This window comes from Lagopus muta, chromosome 8, assembly GCF_023343835.1.
Source record: "Lagopus muta isolate bLagMut1 chromosome 8, bLagMut1 primary, whole genome shotgun sequence".
NCBI lineage: Eukaryota > Metazoa > Chordata > Aves > Galliformes > Phasianidae > Lagopus > Lagopus muta.
Window position 1 is genome coordinate 23,518,177 of NC_064440.1, and position 19,523 is coordinate 23,537,699.

The following is a 19,523-nucleotide window of genomic DNA, read 5'->3' on the forward strand; positions in this document are numbered from 1 at the left end:
ATCAGAATAATGAAGGCTCAATCATCTTTCTGACTACAGCATCTTATATGCATAAGATGAAACTAGAAATATAGTGACACATAAAAATATTTCTGTGGCTAAACAAATTTCCAAGCTATTGTCATAGTAGCTCTGGAATTCCTAGCCTTCCCCCCACACTTCTTCTTTCCCTCCCTGGTATTTTAAACTAGGTACTTACTACTCCTTCCTGGTATTAGCCTTTTGAAAATAGATGCCATTTTGAATGAATACTGTTTTTAGGTGGTTATATTGCTTGCAGAGGACCAAGAAGAAACATTAATTCCTTGCTAATCTGATTAGCTACTGTAACAGGTAATTACAGCACTACTTTCTCCAATGACACTCTCTAACCTTGTAGACATTCCTAAAGATGGAAAGCATTCCAAGTGTGTTCTCATTACCTGTGACAGCTAATCATGGTAGAGAAATATTTTGAATCCTTAGGAGGATTTAATTAATAACATAACACTACTTTCTAAGTTACCTTTCCTGAAAATTAACATAAGTTAGTTATATTCCACGTAGAAATATAGTAAACTTGACTACTCCTCAGTCTGCTGTAGTTTCTATGCTACCTTAAATCTTCGTCAGTAATAAAGACAAATTGATCACCTATTTTGTAAAACTGACTTGATATTGCCTGGTTCAGCTGTAAGCCAGCATGTCATCTTCCAGCAATTGTACAGAATGGTGTAAAGCCCCTCAGTGCCAGCATCCGTAAGTCTTTATTCTTAGGGATGAAATACAAGTTGACCATCTCTCACTCAGCTGTGTGTCTGTAACAAGTTCTAGATATTACCAGCAGGATTCTCAGCGTGAACAGATATTAAGAAGAAGCTGGAACATTGTTTCAATTCTCATCTATTTAGTTCAGTAATAAAACTACTGGTGAATGGACCAGAAAAGATTACTTCTGCAATTTTTTGCTTCATTTGTTGAGATATTTGCATTTTTCTACTACTTAATGGTGATCTAGTTTATTTCATGCCTGGAATCCATCTTCATTGCTCATACTATTTGCCTGAGTTAGATTTAACTCTGTCCCAGTTTGACAGATATATTTTTTTCCCCTCTAGTGGCTGAAAGACATTTTAAGAAGGAACAAATTCTAGCAGCCATAGAGCGTGAAGATGTTCAATACAGAGCACAAAGAAATCACACCTTTTCTGGAGGGGGGAAGAAACCCTTTATTAAAAAACCTGAATGCTGAAGGAGAGGAAAAGGAGCACGTGTTCATAATGGCACACACAAAAAAAAGAATCAGCAACAGACTGGTTCTACAGCTGAAATAATTTCAGTGGCTTGAGGAACTGGAAAAATAAAGACGTTCACAAATACTGATAACCAAGATATCATGAGATGCGCTCTTGAGAAAACTAAGCCTCTTAAAATCAACTGTGTGAACCATTACCTATAAAAGGTAGCTGTCTCATACATTCCTGTAAATCAACAGGTGTTCTCTGTACCAAGGTTTACCTTACTAAAAAAAAAAAAAAAAAAAGCAGGATGTTGTAATACACAGGAAGTTCAAAAGCATTCACATCAACTCATCACTCTGCTGGAAAATAATATTTTGAATTAAAAACTGAGAGCAATGGCTTCAAGATACGCAAGGAAAACAGAACCAAAATTTCAAAAATCTGTCAGTGTTCCTTCTCATGTTACTTTTAATAATCTTTTGGGAGATTAACATCTGGCAAACTATGCTTTTTGTTTTGTTTTTTTTTTTTAATCACTGTTATGCACTGTTCCTGTCTTTCTCTGATGCTGAGTCAGAGAAACACTGGCAGAAGGACCCTTCACTGCAAGTCATGTGAATTACTTAAAATGGCTTGGCTTTTTGATTATCTAAAAATGAAATTTCTAGAAAAAGTATCAAGTCAATTCCTTCGTACTGCTTACCTCTTTGTTCTATTAGAGCAAAAGTCCTCCCTAACACACTTCAATTTGAGTATCATCCACTGAGATAAAAATCCTATGTCAAGTTAGGTGCGATATACCAGCTCTGTATTCTGCTATCTGCCACACCCACCCAAGGGTATAAGCATATTAAATACGGATACATCCACATCTTTAAATCTTACTGTTTAATGCATTCCCAGAACTTACATTCATTTCCGAGGATGATTTAGCTAGTGATTTTTCTGTTTGTGTTCTTATAAGAAATTTCTTAGTCAAGAAAAGCTGATTAAACAGATAGTAAAAGATAAAGGTTTGCTGGTTTAGATATATTAAATGTTATTAATAAATATCTAACTTTATTTTTTGTCCCAATGGAGTTTTATAAGTAATTGCATCCCCGATCAGAGGACAGGGGAGTGAGGGGGAACAGATGAGAAGAGGCCTTTCTGGTTAGCATGAAGCTATGTGTGGGTGTGATTCTTCAGTCCCACATACAGTAGTTCTACTCCACCATGTGAATGACAACCCAGACATCGTAGCTGTGTGAATACTGCTCCAAACTGAGCACACCTCTACCCCTCCAGCAGAAGGGGTATTACACATACTGACAGGTTCCTCCCTTCTCAGTAGATATAGTCAGGTTAAAAAAAAATAGGTCACACTACCAGTAAAAATGATGAAATAAAATGGTACAACAGCACCCAAACACTTAAATGGTTATTTTCTGCCACACAAGACAACATATCCAAGACAAATGGTCCAACATTGACAGCTCAGTCACTGGCTTCTTGCGACAGTTAACACGAATGCAGGAGAAAAGCAGCGTACCTGTGTCAGGCTCACGTGATACACACGTACGCAGACACTCCTTCCCCTCCCAGCACCAATGATCGCCCAGACGCAATTAAGTGTGCAGATACATGTCTATATGAATACATACAAATACGTACACGCACATCTTCACGAGAACCAAGGCAGACAACAGCCTCGCCTTCCACACGCCAGCCCGCTTTCGCTAAGCCCTACAGCTAGAAGGACTAATAGACGCGGGACTTGAAACCACCAACCAAACGAACAAAAAAGCCCCGCGGCGCCGCGACGAACCCCGAGCGCTCGCTCCCTCCTGCGCCGGGAGAAAGGACCCGAGCGGCCGGGCTCGGCAGCGCCACGCGGGGGGAACCCGTCCGCCCGCAGCTCCGCAGGGTGGGGACTCGCTCACCCAAGCTGACATTGTGTGGATGCTGCACACCGCAGCCCCGCCGCGCCGCCCAGCCCGCTCCGAGGCACGCCTCACGCGGGGAACAGCGAGCCCCCGCCGGCCATCGGCGTGCAAACGCTCGCTTTGAAAGAAACGCCCCCGGCACCGCGCGGGGCGGCTGCCGCCGACTCGCCGATCCCCCGCCGATCCCCCGCCCCGCTCCTCCGCCCGGCGCGGTCCCTCCGCACCCCGCGGTGAGCCGAGGGAGGCGGCAGGAAAGGCGCTGCCCGCCCTCTCCCCCTCAGCCGCCGGCCCCCAGAGGCGATGCGGCGCACCCCCCGGCGGAGGGCGGCTCCCCTGCTCACCTCGCCCCGGCTCGGGGAGTCCCCGGCGGGAGGACGGCGGCGATCCCCCGCAGCTCAGAGGGCAGAGACGGCAGGCACGCTCTCGCTGGCGGCGGCGGCACCGGAGCTCCGCTCGCGCTCCGCCTCGCAGCCCCCCGCGGCTGCTGCTGCTGCTGCTGCTGCCGCTACCCGCCGCTCCTCCTCCCGCCGCTAATGGTGGCCGCCACCGCCGGCTCTCCGCTGCCGCTCCCTTCCTTTCCCGTTCCTTGTTTCCGCCGAGCGCGGAACCGCCCGGCAGCCGGAGCACGTCCCTGCCCGGCAGCGGAGACGACGCTCCCGCCCCAGTCCCCGCCGCCGCTCCGGGCTCTCCCCCCGCCGCTCACTTCCGGCGAGGCTGCGGCTCGCCCCGCCCAGCGGGCCCGCCGCCAGAGCTCGGGGGGCGGCTGGGGCCCCGCGGTGCCGGGTGGCCGCCGGCCGTTGGGCGGGCGACGGTTGGGCCGGCGCGCGAGCGGCGGTTGGGCGATTAGCGCGCGGGAGCCGTTGGCGCGCGGGGGGCGGTCGGGCGATTCGCGCGCGGTCCCGCACAGCGCCGCCGCCCCTCCGCGCGCCGGGTCGCGCCGCCGAGTTCCGCGGAACGAGAACGGAGCGGGGCGGCGGGCGGCACGCGCGGCGCGAGGCGCGGCCGAGGCGGCCTGGAGCGGCGGCGTCCGCCTCGTGCCGACCGGCGGGTCTCCCGCGCGGGGACGCGTTCTCCCATCTTGGGAATGCACGCCATTCCGCGGTCGCGTCTCCCGAGGAGCCGGCCGCGGCCGCGCCCCGCGGGCACGGTGTCCCCGAGCGGGAGCTCCGCAGCAAACCTTCGTTCCGCGGGGCGCGCTGCTTTCCGAGACTGATAACAGCCGTGCACGATGGTGCCTGGGCTACCTGTGCAAATACTGAATTACCGATAAGTTTATAAGGTGGGTTAAAAGCGGTGTGAAGAGGCAGCTTTAAAACACAAGCTAGCAAGCAGGGAAGGTATGTTCATGTATACGTACTATTAAGTCGTTTGAAAACAGAGTCCACATGGAATTGCACTGCAATGGAAACGAACAAATCTGCGCCATGTGAACCTGCTGCAGCACAAGAGTGCTGCTCAGATCTGGACAGCACACAGAATGTCAGCTGCAAACATCCCGGGAGAGCTGAGATCAGTGCTATGGGTGCAGAAACACCTTGCCTCAATTGCACCTCTGAACTTCTGTAAAATATCAGTGTGAAATAACAGTATGAGCTTATCCCTTAGAAACTGCAGCAGCCTCCTGCAATTGCAAAATTTTCATCTAACCATGCAAAATAATACCTCACTGAGGCTACAGTGCCCCTGTTCACAACGAGTGAATGTGTGGGCTCATGCTGTTTAAAAGCAGCAATAAGGACTTGAGTACTGTTCTGCAGCTGCTGAGTGTCAGCAACAAACCCAACGTTACAGGCAGGTTGGGGTTGTCACCATGTGCATTAATCCCACCAGGCTATGAATGATCCTCCATGGTCCTACTGGGATCAGGCAACCACCACCCTCCCCAGAGGCAGAATGGGCTCATGGTGTCAGGCACAGCCATTGCAATGCCACTGCATGGAGCAGCCAGTGTGCACACTGAACCTAGCACGGCCACAGTGCCAGCTCACCTTCAGCTATGGAGCTGCATGGCCATGGGGTGTGCAAAGCTTCACACATTCAGCTGTGAAAATGTACAAGGAAAAAGAGGCCATGGGTGATGAATGCAAACTTTCTGGCATGTGGAAATGTTGTTCTTGTATATCAAACTTGTTAAAGGGCCTTGAGTCAAAGCAGACAATGCAGTTAATTTAATGTAGAGTAGAAAGCAGAGCCAGACCATTTTAAGTGTGACAGTCAGATTGGATCTCTGTGCATCCTACAGAACCACTATCCAATTACAGCAGTTACTAGCGTAAAGTCATCCCCCACCTGGGGAAATAGCAGTACATGGTGGGTAAGGTCTTCAGAAAAGCATAGGGAATTTACTCACACATCTCCCAATAAAATTAACATGAAATAATGAAAGTAGTTCAGTCTTTTGAATAAGTTAAAAGCTATACACATTTCCAGATAAGAAAAGATAAAGTGGATCGCTGCTTTTAACGGGCTACAGACCTGTTCTCCTTCCTAAATGTTGTCTATCAGTCTTGATGTTAAGAATGGCTGAGCGGCACTGGAGCTGAGCTTAACTTTGAATCCTTGAAGAAATACTACTTTCTGTGTATATATAATTCTGAATTAGAAAACAAAGACGAGGTAGACTTTTGGATCATTAGACAGTTGCAGGAACTTCTGCAAAGGATATGTCAGGTGAAGGCTGAAAATCAACATCATGTAATTCACATCTTGGTTGGTTTTTTGGACCCAAGAAAGTCCAAAGACTCCTGCAGCAGAAATCCATACTTTGGTGATGTGTCAAGTTTTGCCTCCCCAGCACAAGAGAAAACTTGGACATACTGGTAAGAGTCCAACATAAGGCCACCAAGAGGCTGAAGGAACTGGGACTGTTCATCCTGGAGGAGGCTCAGGGAGTGTCTTATTAATGTCTATAAATACCTGAAAGGATAGAACCAGGCCCTTTTCAGTAGTGCCAGAGATAGGGCAAGGGGCAATGGCCACAATCTAGAACAAGAGTTCCAGTTCCATCCAGCGAAAGTTTTCTTGTGCATCAATGACTTGCTCAACCTGTACTTTATCTTTTTCTACTCAGCTAGCTATAATGGATTTCCAAATGGGAGTTATGATGAAGTATTGCAGCATTTCTTAGCAACAGGTATAGCACCCATAGCCATTAACATAAATAATTCAGCTCATTCAGCCTATACTTCAAAAATGTCTTTTCTCAGATTTTATCTACTGCTCAAAGTAAACAAGAATATCTGAAAGGCTTCTGACCTTGGAACAAGAAGGTGTAATGACAACAGTCTAGAACAGGAACAAAGACTTGGACATGAGGTTGTGGGGCTTCAAGCCAGCCATCGTGATGCACAATCCATTGCAGAAACTTCTGTTCAGGGTTAAGGCTGCTGGACTTTCTTGGGGCTACTGCTCTTTCTTAGGATGGGCTGCTGTTATTTGCATGTAGGAACAAGTCCAAACCACAAGCACTGGAGTGAAAGCACTATTTTCTGGACTCATTTCATCAGTGTAAATTAGAAAAATCTTGAGTAATTCCAGCTGAAGATTTACAGAAGGATGGCAGGTCTGTCTCCAAAGCACACAGTGTAAATGAAAATGTGACCATTCTCTTCTTATGTACTTTGCTTTTGTTGTGCTTCTGGAAAGTAGAGAAATACACCTTATTATGTCAAGGTGATAATTTAAAGCACAGAGAGACTAACCTAACCTACAGTTAGTGAGGAAGTCTCTTTTTGAGACAAGGTCAGATTCCTGTTCTCACTGGTCCCAAGCCAATCTCTTGCTTGGGAAATCACTCTTCATCAAGACTTATTGACTGAGAATCTTTTTATAGAAGTACCAAGGTTGCCATGATACAGACGAGCAAATAATCTACCTATAGCATTCATCATCATCACTTCTGTTAGTGAAAAGTCAAACCATCCCATCACACAGCTCAATAAACCAGCAGGGCTAACACATGGCAAGAAAACATTCCTTCTTGACTCTCAAAGCAATCAGCTTATGCCGCTGAAGCAGGAAGCTTGTTTGTCCCCTGCACTGTTTTAATCTAGCACATGCAGCTGCAAATGTTGTCTTTGCTCACAAAGCTTCCTAAATCCTTTTTTTTTTTTTTTCCTAATTCTACTAAACTCTTTGCCCTGATGACTGCCAATGGCAACTGGGCCCCATAGGTAGACAACATACTGCACAAAATAATATTGAAAATGTGTTCTGGAAGGTTTTGCTCTATAATTTGGAACACGGAGGCTGCCATTAGCTGACTTCACTAGGCACTTGATGAAGTTCCATCTTAAATGAAGTTCCCCTTTCCTCCATGATTTATATTACCCTCCATGATTTATACCACTTTCCTTTATCCTTTATTCTTTATTCCACACAGGTGACTTACTGGTCCTTTTTTAGGTCCTCTGAGGAAAATGATGGCTTTCACAAATGTATCTGAGTATATCTGTGTAGCCATGTGTGTAAATACATGGAAGCAGCAAAGGTTAAGATCTTCCAACCTATAGAGCACCACAGGGACTCTCTGGAGTCCCCTTCTGTGCTGATGTCAGTAAATGATTTTAATGGGAGCAGGTCTGAGCTAATGCTGGCACTTTGGAAAATCTCACCCAAGGGATTCAGTGATGTTGAAAGTGCTTGAGGCAGGTTAACTGTAGGGCATTTCCACTAATGAGGAATGGCACAGTTGTCTTTATTAATTTTCCTTCTCTCACAGTACAATTAGAGAGTATATATTTTATATCTAGAGGAAAAAAAAAAGTTTAAAATACTTTTATTTTTAGGATTTCTTACTGAGAAGCAGACCAATGAGTATCTTTTTGCATCACAGCTACAGGACTTGAGATCTACTATTGTCCCCAAGCTCTAGTAATACTCCCTAGTTGCCTCTCCTCTTCCTTCATCTGACTTAATATGATTACAGGGGAAAATGATGTGACTGTGGTTCCAACCAAAGCAGTTTTGTTGGCCTTTCATAGAACTTCCTCATCTCTGTGGAGGTGGGAGGTGCCAATACTTTTCTGTAAGGCAGTACCTTGAAAACCAACAGAAAAAAATCTCAGTAGAGACTGATTGGAAAAGGCACATCAGCACAGGAGACAGGAGAAAAAGAAACAGTGACAAACTGGAAGGAGGTGCCCAAAGCAAGGTAGATGTTGTAAACAAATGCTAATGTAGGAGACACTGACTGTGGCACAGTATTTTTCTGGGAAGTCACTACATGGTGAGTGATCAGTCTGAAAAAAAAAAAAAAAAAAAAAAAAAGCCAAAGCCACAGCAGCAACTTTGCAAACAAATCTGCTAGTCAATATGCCCTGGAGTGTCTTTGTTTTCCTTAAGCTATGACTCTTAAATTGTGTTGTCATTAATTCATAAGAATTATGAAGATCTGGCCTTAATTCACTTAAAATACAAATATCGATCCTTTCCTACACTTTCATCCAAACAACACTAGACTTTTCCAGAGAGGAGCAAACATCCCATGCAACTTCATAAACATTAAGTCATCCCATTTGCTAAGATGTAATGTTTGGTCATTAACATCATGGTGGAAAGACAGAAGTATGCCAGAAGTTCTGTATTCACAAAAATAATTACATTAATTAAAAAAAAAACAAACCTAGTCCATAGCACTTTCAAAAGATACAGTGAGGTAAATGGCAGAGTGGGATAGGAAAACGTTCAACATGCCATCAACCAGAGCCCCCAGATCCCTTCCTCCAATCTGTACATATACCCAGTGTTACCCCATCCCATGTGTACAGTCTGGCCCTGCTCTTGGCAGATTTCATACGGCTGGTGATTGCTCAGCCCTGTGATTTGTCAAGATCTGTCTGCAAGACCTCTCTGCCTTCGAGGCAGCCAACCACTCCTCCCAGTTTAGTGTTGTCCATAGACTTACTTAGTATACATTTGAGTCTTGCATCCAGGTCCTTTATGAAAACATTAAAAAGAATTGGGAACACTAAAGAGATTTAATCCTCATTACAGAATGATTACTTGCTATATCTGATTTGATAGTTATTAAAGTATAAGTGATTTTATCAGCATGCAATAAAGGAGACACTGAAGTTTTCTGTCAAGTTGCTGTCTGAGATAGAACAGTATTTTGGAGCTTCTCCTGCCACAATGTGAAAATCCAGTATACTACAACTAATTTCTACCCTTCTTCTTGGAGGGACAGACATGAAATTCAAACTCATTTTTTGCACTGAACAAAATTGCAGAGGGGAGCTTTGTGTGTGTGCACTGCAGCTTTGTAGTATAGTTTCTGAACCTAGGGGGATAAATATACACAACTCTGAGAAAGCCTTGGCACTACTGTTTGATTCTTTAGTTATCATCAGCTGTTACTATCTTCAGCCATGCTTTGTATGCCCAGATCCCATTCTGAACAGTGCCATGCTGAAGTGGTCCTTTTTCCTTTCAGGAGCCAGCTGCCACCAATCAAGTTGTAAGACTGGATAGAAAGTACAGCTTTCACCAACAGTTCTGTTATTTAACCTCATCTATGTTTATATAGCTGCACTATTTTTTTTCCATGTCATTTTTGTGCATATGTGAATTATTTGACATATGCCTTGTAAGTCATAAATTAGGATTTACTGGAATTTCTCTCTTGGCCACTTGAAGTGACACTGGCTGGACTTGTCACATTTTTTTAGAAGCTTAGAGTAGTGCTGTTCTTTAACTAGCAAGTGGCTGACAACAGCTTCTGGGACATTCCAGATTGTTTTGAACAGCTGTACATGACAACAGATTTCTGAACTGCAAAATTTTGCTTTTTTACTGATGCGATTTTGAAACTTTCACAGTTTATTTCAAAACTGTAGTTTTGAAGTAAAAAATGGAAAATAAACATTTCTCCATGTTTTACAGGGCTTGTGCAATGTTTCTGGACTTATAAAAAGAGGGCATCATGATTTCTGGAATAAATTCAAAGGTGAGGTAGAAAGTACTAAATGGCACTTCAGAATCACTTTCAAGATTTGATGGGCAAAAATGCAAGCAAAACTCATTAGTAATTCAGAGAAATTTTCCTTTTTGAATCTTAATGTGTGCTTCTGAGGTAGACTACTCATGAGTGTTTGTTTCAGGAAAACTCATCTGTCTTAAATACCAGTGTGATCTCTTAGTTTGATACTGCACACATATGTAATGTTATATATGGGTACATACACACTATATGAATGCATACAATTTGTACTGAAGCATTCAGGGATTACCTCTAACTAAACGAAGAGTGAGATTAAGTGAACATATGGTGTTAAGAAAGCTGGAAATAAAATCCCCCTCCATCTTACTCTGCCACACTTATATTGCTTGTTAGAGGATTACTTCTGAGTCAGAACGGACAACCTGCTGTAGGATTGACAGGCAGAACATTTGACAGACTGGTACAGGTTCTGAGGGAAATCCAGCACAATAATACTACTGTCTAGGTGAAAGGTACTCTGTTTTCTGTCAGCATCTTAAAACTATGTACATACAGAGGAAAAGAGGACCTAGTGAATGTTTTTTGTTTTTTGTTTTTTGACTCAGCATCTTACTGTGACAGGTAGCTTTACTGTAAGTCACACTAGAGTCATAACTGGATGCTGTTTTCTTATTGAATGTCCTTTTGTATGCATATTAAATAGTTATGGGAAAATTTAGAAGTCCAAACTAAAAATAGTTATTCAGCTATAAGATCTAGAAGTCACAGAGTAACAGAATAGCTTGGGTCAGAAAGGACCTTAAAAACCATCCACCTCCAAACTCCTGCCATGGCAAAGGCTGCCCCCCACCAGCACAGGCTGCTCAGGGCTCCATCCACCTCGGGCTTGAATGTCTCCAGGCATGGGGTGTCCATAGCTTATCTGGGCAGCTGTGCCAGTAATTTCAGTGTATTTAGGGGGTTATTTATGACATTAGATATAAACCTGATGATTTTTCTGATTACTTAACTGACAACTAGTCCTAAAAGAGATACAAAAAATCTGGCAACAACTGTATATACAAACAAGCAGCAAACTAGAGATCACAGAGTGAAAATAGCTTCAAAGGACAGAGCCTGTTGTTTCCTAGTAACTGTAAACTTGTGCATTGAATAGTATTAGTTTACATTTAGCAACTTCAGTGAGTTCCTCCAGAACATAATTTGGAAAGCTTTTTAATGGTACTTCTCTTTTTAGGGCTGTATGCTAGGCAATTCTGTAGGCTTGCTTCATCCTCCAGATCCTCCCAAAGGTCTATTCATGCTAACTAATTTGCCCAATAGACCTCTTCCCATAAGTTTCAAATTCTTGTACAACCCATCCAAGTCTAAATATTTCTTCCTCCTCCACTGAACAGTTGCCTTCTCCTAAAAGTGCAATCTGTCTTCTCTTCTGTATCCTAAAATAAACTCTCTGGACAAAAATATGAAACCACTGCATGGTCCCTGAGAAACCTATTCCATATGCATTCCATTTTGACATCTGTAACCACCACCACTGTAACCAGTAAGAATCCAGATGTCTCAAAATAGCAGTCTGGCAATGCTTACAGTGCACAAAATGTCATTGCCTGTTCTTATCTTTGCTATTCTTCCCCTTCCTTTCCCATTTCCTCCACTGAATGTTCTTCCACTTTTTCTATTGTGTCAAAACTGACTGTCAGCTCTTTACTAAGATGTAGGCCCCCTTTTACACATGTGTGAATATCTGGCATAGAAAAGCGCTGAAAGTAGAGGCTGGATCTGTGTTACCACAACCCTACTATTCCTGGGACGGCAATATTGGCACACAGCAGGCAGCAAATCCCATGTATTCAGGATGCTTCAGCTGTACTACAGTCCTGCTGCCCAGTAGTCAGCCTGCAAGCAGTACACATGCTGCCCTTGGGCACAGGGAGGAGCAGGTCTGGTTGGAGTGCCTGAGCTGGAGACATCTGGCCAGCACCTCCAGACAAACATCAGCCTTCCACTACAGAGACATTTCTGCACCGCAGCCTGTGTCCTTTAACAAGACAAACAAGAAATGGTACAAAAGAAGCCTGGTCTTCCCAGGGGCGTACTCCTGCTGATTCACAAAATGCTGGAGAAGATGCATGCTGCCTGCCTGAGCTCCCTCCACACCAGGCGAGGAGCCAGGCTGCAGCTGCAGGCCTGCCCCAGGGCAGCCAGTTGTGTTGGCATGCAGGCTGCGGCTCTAGGTCATGCTGCACGTGCTGCAGCAGGTAGGTGTCCTGATGCTCTGCCAGGGCCAGGGAGCAACACTGGCAATGCCAGACCTTTGGGGCTGCAGGAGGACGTGGCAAGGCTCTTCAAGCAGCCACTCTTTCCTGAGCGATTCTCCTCTGTCACAGCCAAAAAACAGCAGTGGGCAGGGTCTGTGCTGCTGGGCCAGGCTGGAGAGCGATGATGCATGTAGCTGTGTCTCCTGTACATAGCCTGTGAGCCGTGCTCATTGTTTTGGTTGTTTTACCACCAGTTAGAAACTGGCCTCAGAAGAATCCCATATGTTCTGACTGTTTTGCTTGCTTGGATATGTCTATTACATTGGTTTATTTAGGATCTAATTAAGACTCTGTCATGGGTTTTCTGTAAATGCTGTCAGAGACATGAAACTGAGCCCACCACCCATGTTTAAAACATTATAATTGTGTCTGGAAAGTCAGAAAAGTGGGAGTATAATTTGTTCTGAGCTATTCTTACACCATTGTAAACACATCCAACTAGCTAAATAGAAATCCTGCCACTAAATACCAGTGTCAAGTTGCAACCAGATCCCCAACGTGCCAAGGCCACATCCCCATAGTTCCAGATTTCCCTTTCAATGAGTAACCTGGTAGCACCTGGCATTGCGCAGCTGACAGCATAGGATTGTGTTAGCTACGTCCTGCTCAGCTGCCTCCCCATGTACAGCTCCACCTCACCGCATGTCACCTGGGACGGAGGGAAGACACACAAGCTCTCTTCCCCAAAAGAATATAACTACAGCGTGAATTACTGCCGGTCAGAAAGTTGGATGCAAGACGGTGAAAGATGCATTGAAGTTTAGTCCAACACCCTGGGAAAAGGTGTTCTTCCATAAAACCTGCATATATTTCAAAGAGCCGAATTCACTCTGCTACATCCTTAGGTCTCCAGAATTTTCCCTAATCCCATTTACTGCCTCACCACCTTACCTTTGTTCATTGAAAGGCATTTCTCTATCATTTTCTGTTGCTGTTAAGACTATGTTGAAACCCCTTAGTCTGCAATATACACTGCCATGTGAGGGTTCAGACTATGTGCAAGCTCTTGTAAATGCTTCCTGCTTTAAGATTTCAAGATCCAAATTGCTCCCTAGGTGCTTGTGTATTTGTTGCTTCCTTTGAACCTGAAGGCTCTACAGATAACAAGGAGATGTATACAAAAAACACAGGCTGTTAATTCTTTCTGGAAGTCCAAGATTAAAGCTAATACTGCTAAAAGCCTGTGCCACTGTCTCACAGAAAGAAATTTCGGCAGTGTTTATAACTCTTACATACATGACAGTGTTCTAAGAGGAAAGTGTTTTGGTCATTGTAACTAATGCTGGACTAGTGTAAACTATAAGGGTTAAGTCTTACCTGTTTTCCAACTGTATTGCTTGCCCCTCCAGTAGGAGGAATTGTTTGAACAGTTGGCAAACTCAGTCTAGCATTGACCTGTCACGTTGTTTCAGGCTACATGCGTTACTGTTCCTTTCTTATCAAGCATCACGTGGGATGAGCACCATAAATCTAGATGAGAGTTGAGAGGCAGTGCTCATTTTTAATTTTTTGTGTTCTTTAGTTCGTTATACAGTCCAAATATGGATGGAACTCAGTGTGTGTATTTAACTTGCTATGTATTTAACTTTGCCTTTCCCACTGAAATGTGTCATCTGTACTGAAGAGTTCTGCAGCACAAATTCCCTTCTGTCTAAGTAGTTATTGCTGTGCAAAAATGAGGTCGTGCTTTGTAAGGAACATATTTTTAAATGTTTATGAAATCCTGCATTAAGAGAATAAAAACGGATATTTCAAATTGATGTGGTTCTGTTGTTTGCTGCTGCAAAATCAGTCTTGAATACTTACAGCAGCATGCCAAATAGGGCTGAGACGGAGTAGGCCAAGAATATTTCTTAACGGAAGGGATTTTTTGCTGAAGCAGAGCTGCATGAAGCAAGGGAAGGTCTCAAACCTGGCTGCTTAAATTTAGGCGTCTGTGTGTCGATGACTAAATAAAATGGCCTGGTTCTCCAAAATGCTTGGCAGGCGCCCACATTTCTCATTGAAATCAACAGGCATTGCATATGCTTAACACCCTGGAAAATCAGGCTGCTTATATTTAGGAGTTTAAATATGACATTTGAAGTTTAAAGTTCATCTCCTAGAGTTAAAATGATAAGCTAGAGTATCTAAAGCCTATTTGGAAGTAGCATGTTGTTGTAGTGGTTGAGATTACAGTTGACAAAGATTAATAATTCTCATGCTGACGTCCACACCCTGCCATAAAAACATTATCTATAAAGTTCTTGGAGACCCTTCTGTCAGCAATGTTCTTCATGGACATGAGCACTAGCAGTTAGTATTTTCTTAAGCAAAATCATATTTGAATGCAACTTTTCAAAATAAGGACTTTGCTACTTGGCACATTTGGTTGTAAATATAGCAGAAATAGTACCTATGCAAGTTTCATCTGGGGCAGATGTACTACTGCCCTCTGAGAAGAGCTGGCCACCTGAGACCTTAGTGCTCTGCTGCTCTGTTGTCTGAACTTCCAGACTGGAGAAGACAGGTTTTTGAGGAAAGCATCTCTCACAAGTGGTGCTGAATTGGCATGGACATTCAATTGTACCGCTCCAGTCCTTTCCCAGCAAATATTTAGTCAAAAGCAAGCACAAGTAAAAGAGTTTCCTTGCTTCTAATTCATTAAATAGAAGCTTAATTTGTTTCTTGCTGCTTGGCTTGGGCTGTTAAGAGGGGAACCAATTTGCTTTTGTGAGTAACCACTATTATAACAACACTCCTCTTGAGAGAACAGAGAGAGTGATGAGGGTTTGTGGTTTCCTTTTTGCTCTAAAAAAGGATGAAGCACCCCTTCCCTTCAGTCCTTGAGATCCCTGTTCCTGCTCTGGTAACAGAAAAAGTCATTATGATAGGTTCCAGTTGGAATCTGGCTTAATATATTGAGAGTGCTGAAAACCATGGCACCACTTTGCCAGTCACCATGGATGCTAAAGCCCATCCTTACGTCATTATGAAAAAATAGTTTATTACTTCAAAAAATAATCTGAGCATCATACATAGCTCTGCCCATTGTAACATCATGGATGTAGAATCCTAGACTTCTCTCAGCACTCTGCCTGTGTTAAGGTACTGTAAGGACCAGCACAGCTCTGGGCAGGGATCTGGAGTTCTATGCAGCTAATTCGGGGCCTAGCAGCAGCAGAGAGCAGCCATGGGTATGTGGAGCTTGTCCTCAGTAGTTACATTAAAATTGCAGCTGCAGAGTTTTGCAGTGATTTTCCTGTGTCTGCATAGCTATCTTTAGTATGCACTTCCAGCATGTAGCCCATTTTTTTTTTAATGTTAGGAAAAAATCCCTTAAATAAATGTAAGCTCTTTCAAAGAATTTGTTATGTCATCATAACTCCATTTCTAAATGCCCTAGCAAGCATAGGATTCCTAAAAACAGCATTTTCCATTTCCATTTACCTTCCTCCAGCCACAGGCAGTGGTTGCAGCCCCCTCTCCCTGGTTTGTCTGGCAGAAGGGAATTGAAGAAAATCACTACTCTGTGGTTTGAAAGAAGATCTAAAGAGCAAATGCTACAGATTGCAGGAGTCTAAATGTTATTTTTTAAATACCGTTTGGACAGTGCCCATGGTGGAAAGTCCTCTATCTTCTAGAGGCCAAGACTTCCCCAGTAGTGTAAACACTCTCTCAGAAGCCAGCTGTGTGTTAGATCGTTACTGTGTTTGTGAGTTCTCCAGAGCTCTGATTCCCACTCACTTTAATTAGGAAAGACTCTTGGACTCTTTGGACCAGATCTTACCCATCAGCAGCAGTGAATGTATGTGTGACCCAGATTCGAGAATGAGATCTGATAGATGTATTTTCCAGATAAAGACTGAGTCCTGGTGGGGACTGTGGTGACAACGCAGCTCCCTGGAGCCAGCTCTGAGCACTGTGTGTGACTACAGTCTGCCTCAGGCCATGACCTGCATCTTCAGAAATCTTTCTGCCATTGTTTATTCTTTCAATACTTCTGTAGGGAAAGCTCTAAAGATAGCTTATTGCAAAAGAAGAGAACAGAGAAGCAGGGCTGCATTTTCAGGTGTTGAATATGAGGATTATGAAAAAAAGCTAAGATACATTTTCTGGGGAAAACTCAGGCTTCTGCTTACTTATCCTTTTGTCTGAAGGCCAGAACTAAAACTTAAAAGTTCCTGGCTTAGACCAAAAACCCTTTATGGGATAATGTTTCATTATAGAAGTTATTTATCTACTGAAACTATTTAAAGACAGGAAGTGTTATCTGTGGCTAGGATTAATCATCTCTGTCACGTTGTCTGTCTCCTGAATGGGAGATTAATGTAGAGTATAGCTTCCTGACAGGCAAGTAGCAATGGTATGGATTTTCTTAATTTCTGTGGTAAGAAACAAAGCCAAGTAAATTGCACAATGCATGGCACGTTGGGACACAGTCAGCCAAAAATATCTCAGTTGAGACTGCTCATTGTGCTAGATTTCATAGCTGGAAAAGGGCAAAGAAACCTCTGTCACTCTCCAACATCCAAGTCCACTGTGACAAAAAGGGAGAATGACCATTGGACATCTGCAAAGAGGAAGTAGCTTCATCTTTCCTGCCAAACTTCTGCACTCCTTCAAGAAAAATGGGAGACCACAGAGAGATGGAGCGAACATGTGGAATGACAATAGTAAAGACACCGGCATAGAAACAGAGACAGAATGGCAGAAAACACGGCAGCCTGAGTTGATATTTGCTGTCCTGTGTGTTCAGCCAGTCCAGGCACACTCATCACACACATGCAAATAGGGCACAGTGAGAACTGTCTGCAGAACATCCTACCTGAGCTCTTGTCATGCTCTCAAAGCTGCAGATGTAATGCTTTGCCCTTTGTGCATTTTCACACAGGACGGGAACCTGTAGCAGTGAGCTGGATAGGGTCTTACTTGTTTAACTTGATGGAAGGAGGTCACCACACGTACGTTTTGTCTCCCTAGATGAGGCTGCCTCATCTGCTCTTCTATTTGTGTAGCCGTCTACACAGCTGAAATGTTTGCATTTCTTTTTCTGGGCCCTGCAGACAGTGCACCATTTGAGCTGGTAAGAAGCCAGACTTTTACTCAGTTCTAAGAGTGAGCTAGTGATCTAGTTGGCTTTGTTATGTTACTGTCAGCCACAGCAAGATAGCAGACACCACCATCACCACCATCATCAAAGAGAACACTCACTTGCAGAGAAAAAAAAAGGAATGAGTTGGGTCATTAATTACACTGTAAATCTACTTCTAGCCCAAAATAATATCTGTCATTATCAGAACACATATGCTAGAAAAAGGTCAGTGCTTGACCTGCTCTTGTTGGACGATATGGTGGGCTGCTGTTAGTATGATATGACTGAAGCCATATGGGATCTCTAGAAAATTATGTGCTAATTACACATTAATGTGATCAGCTCATACATGTCTAATGACTGGGTCTCCAGTGCTGCTGTACCGTGTATGCCCCAGAAGACCTGCTTCATGTGAGAACTTCAGTGGTGAATATAGGAATTTGCTATTTGAAGACACAGGATTCTGAGCCTGACTCTCTTTTTTTCACCTTAAATTGATGCTGGGATTGTTCATTTCCAATGAGAATTGCTCTCATTTTTGAAGGGTTTTTGAAGTATAAAACAATAGAGCAGTGCCTTGCGCATTACAACCTGAGAATAACAAGATCAAACCAGCACAAACATCCCCTGTTTATCATAGCAGGACATCCAAAGATTATTTTTAGTCCTTTGAGTGCTTTATACTGTTAAGATGTTTTTTTTCTGAAACCAAGAAGTACCCTGTAACCTTATGTATTGATTACTTACAATACAGCTTGCACTCAGAGTGTTTTTGTGGTATACTACTGAATTAATGCAGACTGTATTTTCATGCTACTCTTCCTTAAAGATCTCAAGTTTCAATGAACTGATGGGCAGCTCGGAGCTATGACACACGTCTTTTCCTCTGTCATCGTTATACACTGTTTGGAAAGGCTGGGCAGTAGCTAACATCCTGTCTGGTCCCTGGTGACACAGGCTCAGACATTACAGCCTCATCGGAATAGGCAGTAAAATGACAGGGCACTCGCCCTGAGCGCTTTGAAGGGCTGCACCCTTGCAGTAGAATTGCTTAGTATGTTCGTGACATGTTACTTTGGGAGAGCACACTCAGGATCTAAGGGCACTGTCTGGCAGCTCAGCTTCACTTCATCCTCAGCATGATTAAAGGAAATTGGTTGTATCTTTCATACTACAGCAGGCATGTCAGCTAACACTGTGCCTCAAGACACAGCTGGCCTTCTGTGTGTTATTTCTCTCCCCCCCCATGCTGCTTTAGTCTTTTCATCCAGATCCTTGTGGGCAGCAGGCTGTGTGTTAGCATTTCTCTGCAGATATCATTGTTTCTTGCCTTCACAATGCCTGCAAGTTTGCTCTTTTCTTTACTCCTCCCCATGTAACTAGAGGGGTGGATGCTTTCTAGATAAGGACTGGAAAATGGCTGAATGTGTATCTCTGTGAATCACAATCAACCAAAATGAAAGCTGGAACTGACCCTTGGAATTTCACAGCAAACATTCTCATGCATGCGAGTGGCTGAGCTGACTTCAGAGCGGCTGTGAGCGTTCATAAAGGACACCTGTGCAAATGAGGCAGCAAGATAGACACTTGGTTTACTGTTATGATAGCATAACTAGCTTGAGGCTTCTTTGAGATAATAAGGATGGCTCAGAATGATAGCAAGTTCATAAAATATTTCATTTTAAGGCACACAGAGAATTATTAGCAGAGCAGCTGTAGCTTTTTATATCACTTCATAACGTGTGTGATGTGGCATTTTGAAATTAAAACCTTCTTTGTGGCTGATGTTTTTTTGCATACATCGTGACTACCAGTCCACCTTTTCCAGAGCATTCTCAGACTGAGTCTGCACAAAGGCCCAGGCTCCTCTGGAGGGTAAAGACTTTCAAAGTATGGAACTGTTTTTCAAGAAGAAAGTTAGTTGTTTGCCAGACAGAACTAACCTGCTCTGTGAAAGAAACAGTCTGTGTTTCTGCATCTCTGCAGCGGAAGAGCTGAGACATTCCCAGGCGTGGCCCTGGCAAAGTCCAGTGCCCATGTATT

The 19,523-nt window shown here is 43.7% G+C and overlaps 1 protein-coding gene across 1 annotated transcript in view; it reads right to left on the minus strand.

The window, feature by feature from the left end:
- The window catches only part of RAPH1 (Ras association (RalGDS/AF-6) and pleckstrin homology domains 1), an 86,317-nt gene extending 82,483 nt beyond the window's left edge, over positions 1-3,834 (minus strand). The window contains exon 1 of the mRNA XM_048953002.1: positions 3,487-3,834. The gene's annotated coding sequence lies outside the window, so the exon portion shown is untranslated. The remainder of the gene's footprint in view (positions 1-3,486) is intronic.
- Between the last annotated feature and the right edge of the window lie 15,689 nt (positions 3,835-19,523).